The 12,182-nt window shown below is 41.2% G+C and overlaps 1 pseudogene; it reads right to left on the reverse strand.

Annotated features, from left to right (window-relative positions):
* Nucleotides 1-10,948: 10,948 nt before the first annotated feature.
* LOC147455383 (putative CCR4-associated factor 1 homolog 7 pseudogene) lies at nt 10,949-11,592 on the reverse strand (annotated as a pseudogene).
* Nucleotides 11,593-12,182: the final 590 nt, after the last annotated feature.

A 12,182-nucleotide genomic window follows, 5' to 3' on the forward strand; every position in this document is an offset into this window, starting at 1 on the left:
AAGCTTTGTAGATCCTTGACGACCAGGAAAAATGACGACAAATGGATGTCAATGGATAAGATTGAAGAGCTCAAGTTGTGGAGCATGTCGGTCTTCTTGGATTGTCAATCAAAGCTCCAAAGGAGAAGCTATGGCTAGTTGAATATTTGTCAGGGGCCAATTATGGGCCAACTTGCCTGCATTGGGGAAAGCATGCTAACGGGAAGATTTCTGGCCACATTTTGTATTGTCATGTGCATTGTATAGGATTAGCCGGAATTGATGGTCACCAAATGGAGTCCCGAGGGCCAAGCTATTGCAGGGAGTTTGTGCCAGTCCAAGAAGGTACAATGCCAGATGTCTTCTTGTAGTTTTTGAACCAATGATTGCAAGGCTTGGTGAAGTTGAAGTGTAGCCAAGATGGTGGAATTCAAAGCCGGGGTGATGAACTTTTAGTAGGATTTGATGGCTCGATGATTGGGTTCCTGGGTGAATAATGGCAAGCAAAGGAGGCAGGTGGGAAAAACATTTTGTTGATGGTTTTTTGATGGATTCTGGAGGGCTATTGGGGAGGCCTTGGAGTTGAGTTTAGAGGGGAATTCCATGTGGAGGCTCAAAAATGGATGCCAAATTGAAGGCGCTAAAATAAAATGTAGGTGAGGAATTTGGTTTGTTCTTGGCTTTTTGTAAAGTTTGTTGGGCAGAGTTAGCGGTAGCCATGGACTTGGCTAATGGCAACTGCTTTAAGCTAGATAATTTCATGTCGTGTCTACATCCTAAAGTGAGGGAGAAAGTAGATTTCAAAAGCCCATAGAACTATAATGGTGGAGTGGAAATTGTGAAGGCAAAGAGTAGGAAAATATAAATAAAAATTGAGCAGGGGGTGTTGGTCTATGAAGTGGTGGTTCCTACTCAACCACAAGGTCCCAGGGATAATGCTCATGAGGAGAACCATGGGAAGCAAGGTGTAGAAATTGTGCCACAGAGTTGGGTGCAAACTGTACATCATTTGTCTAACCAAATGCAAGAATTGCAGTTAAGTGTGATGGATAGAGGTCAACCAAGAGGAGCAAGGGATAGGGATAGGGTGTTGCCTAGCAAGTGCAATAATTGTGGTGGAGACGGGAATTATGCATGGACTGTCCTCATTCATCAATGGAAAGAGGCGGTATCTACCCGTTGTTTGGTGGCAGAAGAGGCCAAGCTCAGTTTAATGGCCTAAGAGAGAATCTAGTGCAACCAGCTCCTTCGGATGGCGGTTAACTTTGATGTCCCTAGGATGAACATCATTGGTGTGGATAAGCAGGATGTTTTAAAGAAAGGGCAATAGTTGATAGGGTAATAGAGATTGAGTGGGAGAGTAGAGCTCGCAAAGGCAAAGAGAAAGTGTACAAGGGCAAGGGTACAAAAGAGAAAGAGACAAAGAAAGTGTACATGAAAGCAAGTAGACCTGTAGCTAGGGTGTCGCTACCCGAAGTATGATTTGGTAAGTGATGTGCATAACCAAAAGGCTACCATAAATTTTGGTTAGTTGTTGGATTTAAATCCTAAACTGAGGAGACAATGGTCTACGAGTGGGAGCACTAGACTGCCAAAAGCTAAGGGCAATGTTCTTCGAGTCAATGTGGGTAGTCTGACTGATGTTCTTTCTTTGGTGGATGTTGTCATTGAGAAGAGGATGCAGGTTCAAGCCTATATAGATGTTGGAGCACAGGTTTGCATTGTGTCAAAAACTACAATGAGGGAATTAGGTGTTAAAGAGCATATGCATTCACCAAACCAAATAGCTTGATGAAGAAGGAGGCCAATTGAACCCCAAGAAGTGTAAGTTAGCATAGCCTAGATCATTATTATTACTAGGCCATGTGGTGTCATAGAATGGAATTGAAGCAGACCCAAAAATGGTTAAGACTCTAGTCCTGATGGAGTCTCCCTCCAATGCTCAGGATTTGGCATTGTTTGTCCACAAGTTGAAGTATTTGTCAAGGTTTTTTTGGATTCTGTTGCAATATGTATAGCCCCTTCAAAAGAGGGTGCAGTAAGTGCATGGCTTTGAATGGGATGGAGAAGCTCAAGAAGCTTTTGAAAGGGTGAAGGGAATCTTGTTGCCAACAGTATGTCAGCCCAATCAACCAAAGCTTGCCTGAAAAGAAGATAGAAGAAGGAGATCTAGTGATGAAGTACGAGAGTTAATTGGATTTTACTTTTCAAAATAAATTCAAGAGAAGTGGACGAGTTCGTACATGGTGCAAAAAGGTTTTCCAAACGGGACCTACTAACTAATGAGAGCAAATAACAAGCTGCTTAGAAACAGGGTGAACGGGGTGCGGCTTAAGCTATACTTTGATAGGAGTTTGGTACCTCATGTGAATTAGATTGTGGCCAGGGGGGTTGGGAAACCCACACAAAGAGACTCAGGAGCAATGGATATACAGTTTTGTACATACTGTACATATGGTTGAGTTTTCTTTCAATGCTAGCAAAGTGTTGTAGGTTTCAAGTTCAATAAACCTGCTTTTGGTTGAAAATGAATGTTCAATAGGGGGGTGGGCAATGATGGTGCAAGCAAAGTTGTTTCGAGCTAAAAGTGGTACCAAGCAATGAAAAGGATGCCTACAAGTGTGGGACCAAGTATTAAGGCTAGTATGTGAGGCCTAGGCAGGCAAAGGTTGGTGGAAATGTATGCATAATGTGGTTTTTTCGGCCAAATATTTCCCAAAGACAGGCCAATTTGGGAGGCAAGTCTAAGTGTTTAGCGTATCATTCTAATGCCTGAGAATGTAGTGTTCAACTCAACAAACAAAGTCCTGAGGGCCAAGATATTGCAATGGAGAGTTTGTGCCAGTCCACGGTAGCACAATGCCAGATGTCTTCTTGCAGTTTTTGAATTAGCGATTGGAAGGCTTGACGAAGACGAGCATGAGAGAGTCTTGGGTGGTGGCTATGGCATCCCGCTGTGGTGCACTATGATGGCATTGTGTGTTGGCATCCAACGGTTGTCCTTCGGTTGCTCTATCTTCTAGTTCCATAGATGGCATTTTTGTGCAATGATGATGTGGAAAGCCTTGAGTGTAGTGTTCCCACGGCCACTCGTGGCCAACCATTTTTATTGAGGGTAAGCGCTCTCTCTTTAGGTTGTCACGGTGCTGTGACAACCAAGAGGAGCTCCTTTAGGTGCTTCACATGTGGGTGAATTGAGGAGACTTGCCCAACTATCAATATGCTAAAAATGAAAAGCTAAGGGGATGTAAAGTGGGCAAAAGAAAAGTCCAAGGGAGTTCAACGAGCTGCATGAGTTAAAAAAACCCTCTTTTTATTTTTTTGAAATGTAGCCTCCCTATAAGAGGGATAATTGGGAAGTTTAACGAGCTTTTGGCAAGACAAGTTTTTTGACAACAAGTGAGAGGAGCTCTCCCCTATGTAAGGTATGGAATTCTTGTAAGCTTTGGCAAGAAGAAGTAAGCACGCTTACAGGTTCTCTACCATGGGACCAAAACTGCTAGATCGAAAGGTGAAGAAGGAAATTTTGAAGGCCTCTTCAAAGGTTTGCATATAGTATGAAGGTAAAAACATGACTCTCACAAAAATTCCATAAAGGACTTTGTCACTTGGTTGATTGGACAGATCGTAGCATAGCCCTTGATTTCCTTCCAGAAAAGCCATCCAAGGTGCATCACTTTGCTTTGCACGGTGGAAGATATGTATGTAGGTGAGGATCATCTTGGCTACCTTGATCATCATGATACATGCAAGATTGGGGATACACTTGAAGATCTGCATGGATTTGGTGAGCGCCTTTATCATGTAGTCTTCATTTTCTTGACCTTTGGGTGGGGCGAGCCTGGGGTAATTCAACCAAGTAGGATGTTTCTTTAGTAGTTGCTAATGGATTCCCCAGCTCCTCACTCTAGGCATCCGGCAAAAACTAGGATCCTTGCAAATCTCCGGTGGAGATTGAGTGTGCAGGATTGTGTACCTTGGATGCTTCTTTAACCAAGTCTTTCTCCATAGGTAGATATGCTAGGTCATAGCCTTGAAGTGTGAGCACTATTGAGCTTGCTTTTAGCTTTGTTAGCAGCTCACTTTGTCCCTTGAGTCTAGCTTCCGTTTGTGCCACTTGTAGGTTGGTGACATCCAATTGCATTTGTAGCCACTGATCATGGGAGTTTGTGTCTAAGATTGTGGCAACTCATTCTTTAATTTGCTTCTCATGGCCTTCACTTGCCTCTATCAGCTGCTCTACTATGTGTGTGAGCTCTAACAATTCCACCTGTTGCTTGGTGTTTATATCTTGGAGCCTCTGAATCTCAGCTTGTGATGTCTTGTGCAGAACCTTGTACTCTTCAAGAAGTGAATCTAAAACCTGGATTCTGTCTTCTAGTAGTTGTTGGTTAATTATCACTAGTTGGATGTGATTTTGTTGATTGTACAATTCATCTTTAGTTTCTCTAAAATCTAGTGTCTATACTGAGCGTACTCGCCGATATCTTCTAAGACTTTGGTGCCTGATGTGGAGGCTTCCTCTGCTTTTCCATCTTGCTCTTGAGCACTTCCTTCATTGTTTCCTTGGTGGTTGGCTCGGTAGTTGGTCTAGCTTCTATCTCAAATTCTTACAACGACTGCTTCTCCTTTTGAACTTCTTTTTGGTGCGATTCCGCTGCTACTTCTACTTCCACCATTGGCTTGCTAACATGATGCTACTTCATGTTCCAGTGTTAGTTCTTGAGCCGACTTCTCAGACTCTTGATGCTTTTCAGGTGGGTTTTCTTTAGGTGGTTGTGTCTCATATATGGGCGAGGGGAGCCTTGTGGTTTCTTGAGCATCCAAAGGAAGAGAAGGAACGGTGGTGGATTTTTCTTGTTTTGTGTGAGATTTTGGCTTTGGTGCAAAGAAAGTTTGTTTTTTGGTCTTAGCGTCAGTGAATAAGTGATCTTTGTGCACTAAGTGGGTTTTTGGCTTGAACACAACATGTGAAAGAGTGCTAAATTGAAAAAGGGCAAACATATGTGGATTTTGGCATCATACCTATGAATTACGGTTAATAGCCTATAATGAAAATGTCATCCAAATGCAATTGATGATCCACAAGTTTTCCTATAGTCTTAGCAAGTACTATTTGGCTCCTACTTGGGCTTCTCTTGATCTGCTAGCACCTCTTAGCACTTTGATACTCTGACTTCGTTGGTTTTTACTTTGGTGTGGTTGTTTTCTGCACTCCAAGTATATGGGCAGCTCCTATAGGTCACCTTTATTGGTCTTGTCAATTTTTGTTCAATTTGGAGCCGATTTGTGGCCGCAGGTAAAAATTGACGCTTTGTGGCCATCGAAGCCAATTTTCCATATCCGGGGCACCAAATGAGTTTTGCTTTTTGGTTCCACCTAGGTACATTGGTTATAATGCCTCTGGGGAAGCTCTCTATAAAGTCAAATTGGAATTTTGACTCTGAGCCAAAATCGAGAAGAAGGTCTCTTGGAGCTCTCTCTAAAGTGGACAAGTGGAAATGAGACTATTTTTAGCCTACCTGATTATACATACCCAGGCTTCCCAACTCATTTCCTCCCAAACTCCCTAGTTAGTCCTACTAGATCACGATGTATACTTTCCTTTCAAAAGTTTCTAAATTTGGATTCCGATTGCTCCTTTTTCGAAGGTTTTGCAAAATCACGCGTTGCAGGCCTAAATTAGGCTTTTCATCACCATCCTTAGAATCGCACAAGATTTGACACAGTTGTCCATCTCTACTTCCTGATCATCATGGTCCATCCCGTTTCTTTTTTTGGATTTTCTTGGCATTTATTTATTATTTTTTACCTTGTTATTAAAAAAGTTAAAAGAAAATTACAAACTCACTCCAAAAAATAGAATTTCAAACCAAAAAATACTAAAACACACATAATTTTAGTACTTGGCCATATTTTTGTGGATTACTCCATTTTGATCATATTTTTGGCCCAAAAACACACAAAAAGAGTAAAAATTGCAATATTTTTGGCTTTTTGACGTGTATTTACAATATGTACACACACCTAGGGGTGATCATATCATGTTCTCCCCATTCACTTAGTTATTAGGACATTCTCATCTTATTTTTTCAAAAAAGAATCACATGTTAACACACAATTACTTCAAACATTGCCCTTTTCTTCATCAGAATTCATACGCTTGGGTTCGCATTCAGAATGCCTCTCCCCCTCCTTGCTTGAGCCTTTGGGATGAGAGTGTATAACCCGATTTTTGCAATGCATGGGTGATAAAATTGTGTCTATACATGGCCGAGACGGGCCCTATCATGCTACTAAGGTCGATGCATGTAAAAGCACTATGCGGTGCAAGAGGTGGGTCTTGAGTAGGATACTCAAGGGTTGTTGATGGAGAGGTGTCCTGTTTTGTAACTCTCTTGAAGAGTACATCCTGTAGCAGTTTAGGTCGTTCTTTGATTGTGTAATACGCACAGTCTTTAGAGCCGTAGTGCTAGAATCCGTGGGCACAATTGTTGATGTTGGATTTACGGTTGCAAAAAAACACACACAGCTTGGAGAAGATGAAGGAAACTCAAGGCGCACAACAAAGAGTGTTTTACTTAGTCTAAAATGGAAATACAGATAGCCCTAGAATGATGGGCGTATATACAATGCATGAGGAAAAAACCTCTTAGTGAGGGAAAAAATGCCCCTGCGGTCCTAAGTGTGTTCACACACATCACTACCACATGTATATGGTAACAAATCCCCCCTGGAGTGATGCGGTGAACGAGAGATAGCACATAGAGTAAAAGGAAGTGCCATGCTCTAAGGACATGACCAGTCCACAAAGGGGAGTAAGCTCAAAGCCAGAAAGCTTTGAACTTATCACAAGACAATGCCTTTGTGAAAAGATCTGCAAGGTTTTCCTGTGTTGGCACATAAACCAAGATGATCTCTCTTGCTGAGAACTTCTCCTTGACCTAGTGATAATGAACCTCAATGTGCTTTGTGCGAGCATGAAAAATTGGGTTCCTTGCAATTGCCAATGCACTCTGACTGTCAGTGTAGATAGTGTTGGCAGTGTCTTGTCCAGCACCCAAATCAGCCAAAAGGTGTCTAAGCCATATACACTCAACCATAGCTGTGAAGACCACCATGTACTCAGCCTCATAGCTAGAAGTAGCCACGATAGGTTGCTTCTTGCTCAACCATGATATGCATGAGATGTCAAGCATGAAACAAAAACTATTTGTGGACACGCATGTGTCAAAACAACCAGCCCAATCTGAGTCCGAAAAAGCATGCAAATCTAGCGGCAATGATCCCCCCTTGGGATAAAACAAACCAAGATGTAAAGTGCCACTCAAGTAGCAAAAAATCCTCTTGATATCCTGCCAATGCTTAGATCCTGGGCTATCCATAAATTGTTGACTTATGAGATTGCAAACTGAATATGCTACCTCGTGTTGCATACTGGTGATCCTGAAGACTCAATTTCAAACCTGTTTCCATCGGAGTGGCAATAAGTTTGCAATCCTCAAGTCCAAACTTACATAGAAATGCCTTTATGTAACTTGTTTGACACAAGGAAATACCACCATCACACTGCTTAAACTCTATACCCAAATAATGATGCAACAGCCCCAAATCTTTCATCGTGAAAGTAGCATTCAAATCAACATCAAATTCAACAATATGTCTCTCATTTGGTCCAATGATCAAAAAATCATCGACATAGAGAACCACAATGAGAAGTATATCACCCTCACACCTTACATACAATGTGTTTTCTATTGGACTGTTACAAAAGTCTCTTTTGACCAAATGAGTGTCAGCCTTCTCATACCAAGCACGAGGAGATTGCTTCAAACGGCTGTGTTACATAAACTTCCTCAAATATGTCACCATTCAAGAAAGCGGTAACAATGTCTAATTGATGTACATCCCAACCAAAATGAGCTGCCAATGCACATAGAAAACACACATTAGTCATACGACAAGTGGGAGAAAAAGTCTCTTCATAATCTATGCCTTTTTGTTGTGCATAACCCTTTACAACAATTCAAGCCTTATAGTGATCAATCTCACCATTCAGCTTGCATTTCAACTTGTAAAACCACTTCGTACCAATCACCCTTTTGCCAGGAGGAAAAGCACATAAAGTCCATGTGTTATTTTTTGTAAGTGCATCATATTCTGATTGCATGGCAGCCATCCAATTTTCTAAATTATGTGCTTCATCAAAAGACAGAGGTTCCTCAACATCATGTAAGCTAGACATATCCAAAGCATTCTAATGCACAAAATGCATGGCGATAACCTGAACAAGTACGACTAGACAAAGGTGCATCCAATTTACTGTCATGCCATGTATGCACTAGCCATTTTTGCATACCTCTAGCCTGCTCATTTTCAGCCCTTTCCTTTTCAAGTGCATCATGTACACCAATTTTCAGCCATGCCATGTATGCACTAGCATTTTTGCATACCTCTAGCCTGTTCATCTTCAGCCCTTTCCTCATCAAGTACATCATGTACATCTGTATCAGTAATAGGCTGATCTGTAACATTTTCAGAAACCCCCATAGGCTGTACCATTTGCCTCATTGGAATTTACATTCAAACTTCCACCACTAAAAAGAGGTAACAAAGTGTCATAAATGTATTGTGAGCTTACATTACTGTCTCTAGTACATGACAGCAATGGCTAAACAGAATCTTCCACAAACACAACATCTTGTGAAACCAGAATACGCTTTGTTTCTGGATGATACAACCTGTAACCTTTGCTTTTAGCACTATAACCAAGAAAAACACATTTCACAATATTATCATCCAACTTTATCGCTATGTTTGTGGCACCAAAGCATATGCCAAACAGCCAAAAATACGCATGTGCTTAATAGAAGGATTTCTATCATGCCATGCTTCATTTGGAGTCATAGACTGCAAAGATTTTGTAGGACACATGTTGAGAAGCGAAAGTGCAAAACAGACCCGGTGGCCTCTACACCAAGACTATGCACAATGGACTCATCATGGGAGATATATAATATGGACACCACCTTGAAAGATATGCGGCTAGGACGCATACATATACACAATCAAACATGCCATGGAAAACAATTTCAAGATCCATGCCAAAGTGTGGGATGGGGTGGTTGGAAAACAAGATGAGAGGAATGGTGAGTGAGTGAGAATGGGTTTGCTACTCGTACATGTAGTAAGCAAGATAATGTGGTAAGGGAGACATGCAAGTGTAACATTTAATGGCCTAGTAACTTGTGTGTAGTGGAAAATAGCATGAACATAGTGAGCATTTCATTAGAATAGATTCCTAATGAGAATAACAAGAGTGCTTGGGTGGGGAGAGCAACAAAAAGTATAACACCTAGTTAGATAGCATGAACAATACTTCAAAAGAGAGAGAAATTAAGCATTTGACAATAGTTGTGAGGACCAAATTTACATGGAGCCGGTCCACCCTCCAAAAGGCTTTGTATTATGGTTTCTCCCATCAAGAGAGACATTTAACAATACAATTCTTTGTGTTCCTTCAATACTAGCTAGTGCAATGAAGATGGAAACTTCAAGCACTAAGCAAAATAGTTATCAAACACAACATCAATTCCCTCACAGTCTCAAACCCAAGACCTCACATACCTTCAAAGATGGTGATAGCTAGCAGGGTATGAGAGTAGATTGAGAGGAAGAAGGAGTAGTCTTACGAGAAAGATGTACATCTCCTCACATAATCACTCATACTAGCATAGCTTAGCTTAGTAATTAGCATGGTAGAGGAGATGAGCATGCATTGAAGCTTGGCTCTTGGTTGGATTTGCATCACAAAGCCAAGAGTTGTTGGTGTAGACCTCCCTTCTCACAAGCTTGGAGTAGGTGATAAGCTTTCCATTAAAGCTTGAGAAGGAGAGAGAGAGAGAGAGAGAGAGTCTTCTTGCTTCACACAAAAGTTTTTGTGTGAGTGTGTGTGGATAATTCCTTGAGAAAATCAGCCCCCTCTCTCTCTTGGTCGACCCCTCTTGCTATTTGCTCATGCTGCAACCCTATTGGCCCTTTCCAGGCTTAGCCAATGAGTATCAAGAAGCATAAGTGATAGCCTAATGAGAATTAGGCTAGAGTAAATCTAGTTTAATTAATTTAAAAACACTTAATAAAAGAACCAATAGGAATTAAGCTCTCTAGAAGACTATTGGATAGTCTCCCAAGGGGTCCAATGAGCATTCAGGAGCCAAATGGCTTGCCTGATTCCTATTGGCCAGGAGACAAAGGGGTCCAATGAGAGTTTAGTTGCATTTATTAATTACCTAAAGCTCTCACAAAAGGGAGCTCAAACTGACTGTATACAAAAATGTGCAAGTTTGATGCACTTTTGGAAGCACGGTCATTACCCTATGTAGACTGCCTTGTCTTGTATCGTTGGTATGATTCTTATTGACATTGAAGTTCATTTGGAAGATTTTGTGAAAGAGTCTTGAGGTTGAGGCTGTGAATTCCCAAATGCCAAATCTGTACACGTTAACATGCATCATGACTTGTATGCTTTATCAATGCTTTTGATAGAATGTTCATATTCCAATGTTGAATCAGTAGTAGTGGAAGTGATCGCTTGCTGGTTTAAACATCAAGAGAATGCCAGGTTTCTGAGGATCAGGTCATGTTTTGAGTGGTTTGTTTTTCACTAACATATGTCCATTCTTTGATTGTGTAGCTTACCTGATATCTTCATGGACTCGGTAGGAGGAATGTCTATCTGATTTATCCTCTTAGCTCAAGCGATGTCTTCAAGAATTTGACTAGAGGACAGGTGCTAGTTATCATATTTACCCATATGTAACCTTTAATAATCATCATTAACATAGAGGCAAAAGTACCGAAGAGCATGTCAAAACCACTTGCCATTTGAACCATCAAAACGAACTTTAAGCTGAGAGAGGAGGTATCTCAAAATGGGCTAAAAGGTTAATGATGGCCTTACTATAGTCATTCAGAAGACTAGGGTCCTAACAAGACCAGGAGGCATTACATCCGACATTCCTCTACAATCTCCAAAATATTTGTCCTTGATAGTTTGATATGTTGAAGACGTGAGCAGGCTATTTGAGCCCGCTTGATGGGCATTTTTGGAGATTCATTTCACACACAGTATGTTGGAGAACTTTTAAAGACCAAATTTAAGATGAAAGAATTTAGTCTACACAAGTCTAATGTCATAGACAGCACCAAAAAAAATCTTGTATCTTTGCCTTGAACTCTACATGCATAACCGGTAGCAACTCCCCCATCAAAAGCTTAAGTAGATAGGCAATCATAGTCCCCCTGGTAGCATATGTAGTGAATCTTCTTATTGCGAACCAGATTGTACTTGACTAAAAGGCTACCAAATCTACGTGAGTCAATGCCCTCCCGTCAATTTTTCTGAAAGTCGATGCCACTGGCTTTCAACAACTGGATGGATGTATCCACATACAAGTCGGTGGTGATGTCAAAATCATAGATGTTGAATTGCCAGGTGCAATAGGCACCATCAATCATGGGGAGCTCCCCGTTGTCATTGGTGAGGGTGAGACCCAATTGAATGAGTTTCATCTTGTTGACGTTGTCTCTGCGGGTCTGGTAGATGCATTCCTCTTTGGTGCTGGCAATGAGCTACATAGGGAAGAAGACATGGAACTCTGTGTAAACCTCAACAGGTCAACATGAATCATGGCTTGCTCTGTCGGTGATTTTGATAGAAGTTCATATCGATACAATGGTGAATTAGAAGGATTGATCGCCCCTTGCTTTACTGAGACTATGCTAGGTTTGAGTATAAGATCAATTTTCAAGGGGCTTGGTACTACTAAATAAGCTTGGGCTAGTCAAGGGCTGGTTTGTCCTTCTGTGTGAAACTCGGCTAATATCTTCAAGAACTTGGGTAGAGGATTCTTTGTCTGATTTATCCTTGTGGCTTAAGTGAAGTACTACTAGATGCTCACTCTCTTCTGGTTGTGCATCATCTAGAGTTTGGATGTTAGATTATGGAAGTGAGTCTCTGTAATTAACAAGTTGTCAGTTGTCGGCATCAATTGGCTTGGTGACTGTACTAGCTTAAAATTTCTGAATGTCTCAAGAAATAACTTACAGGCTTCATTCCACAATTTCTAGGATCTCTCCAAAGCCTTACGTAGATGCTTAATCTCTCGCATAACTCATCAGAAGTCCCATGCTGGCTCACGGGC

This window comes from Adiantum capillus-veneris, chromosome 6 (genome assembly GCF_014529385.1).
Source record: "Adiantum capillus-veneris isolate H3 chromosome 6, ASM1452938v2, whole genome shotgun sequence".
Taxonomy (NCBI): domain Eukaryota; kingdom Viridiplantae; phylum Streptophyta; class Polypodiopsida; order Polypodiales; family Pteridaceae; genus Adiantum; species Adiantum capillus-veneris.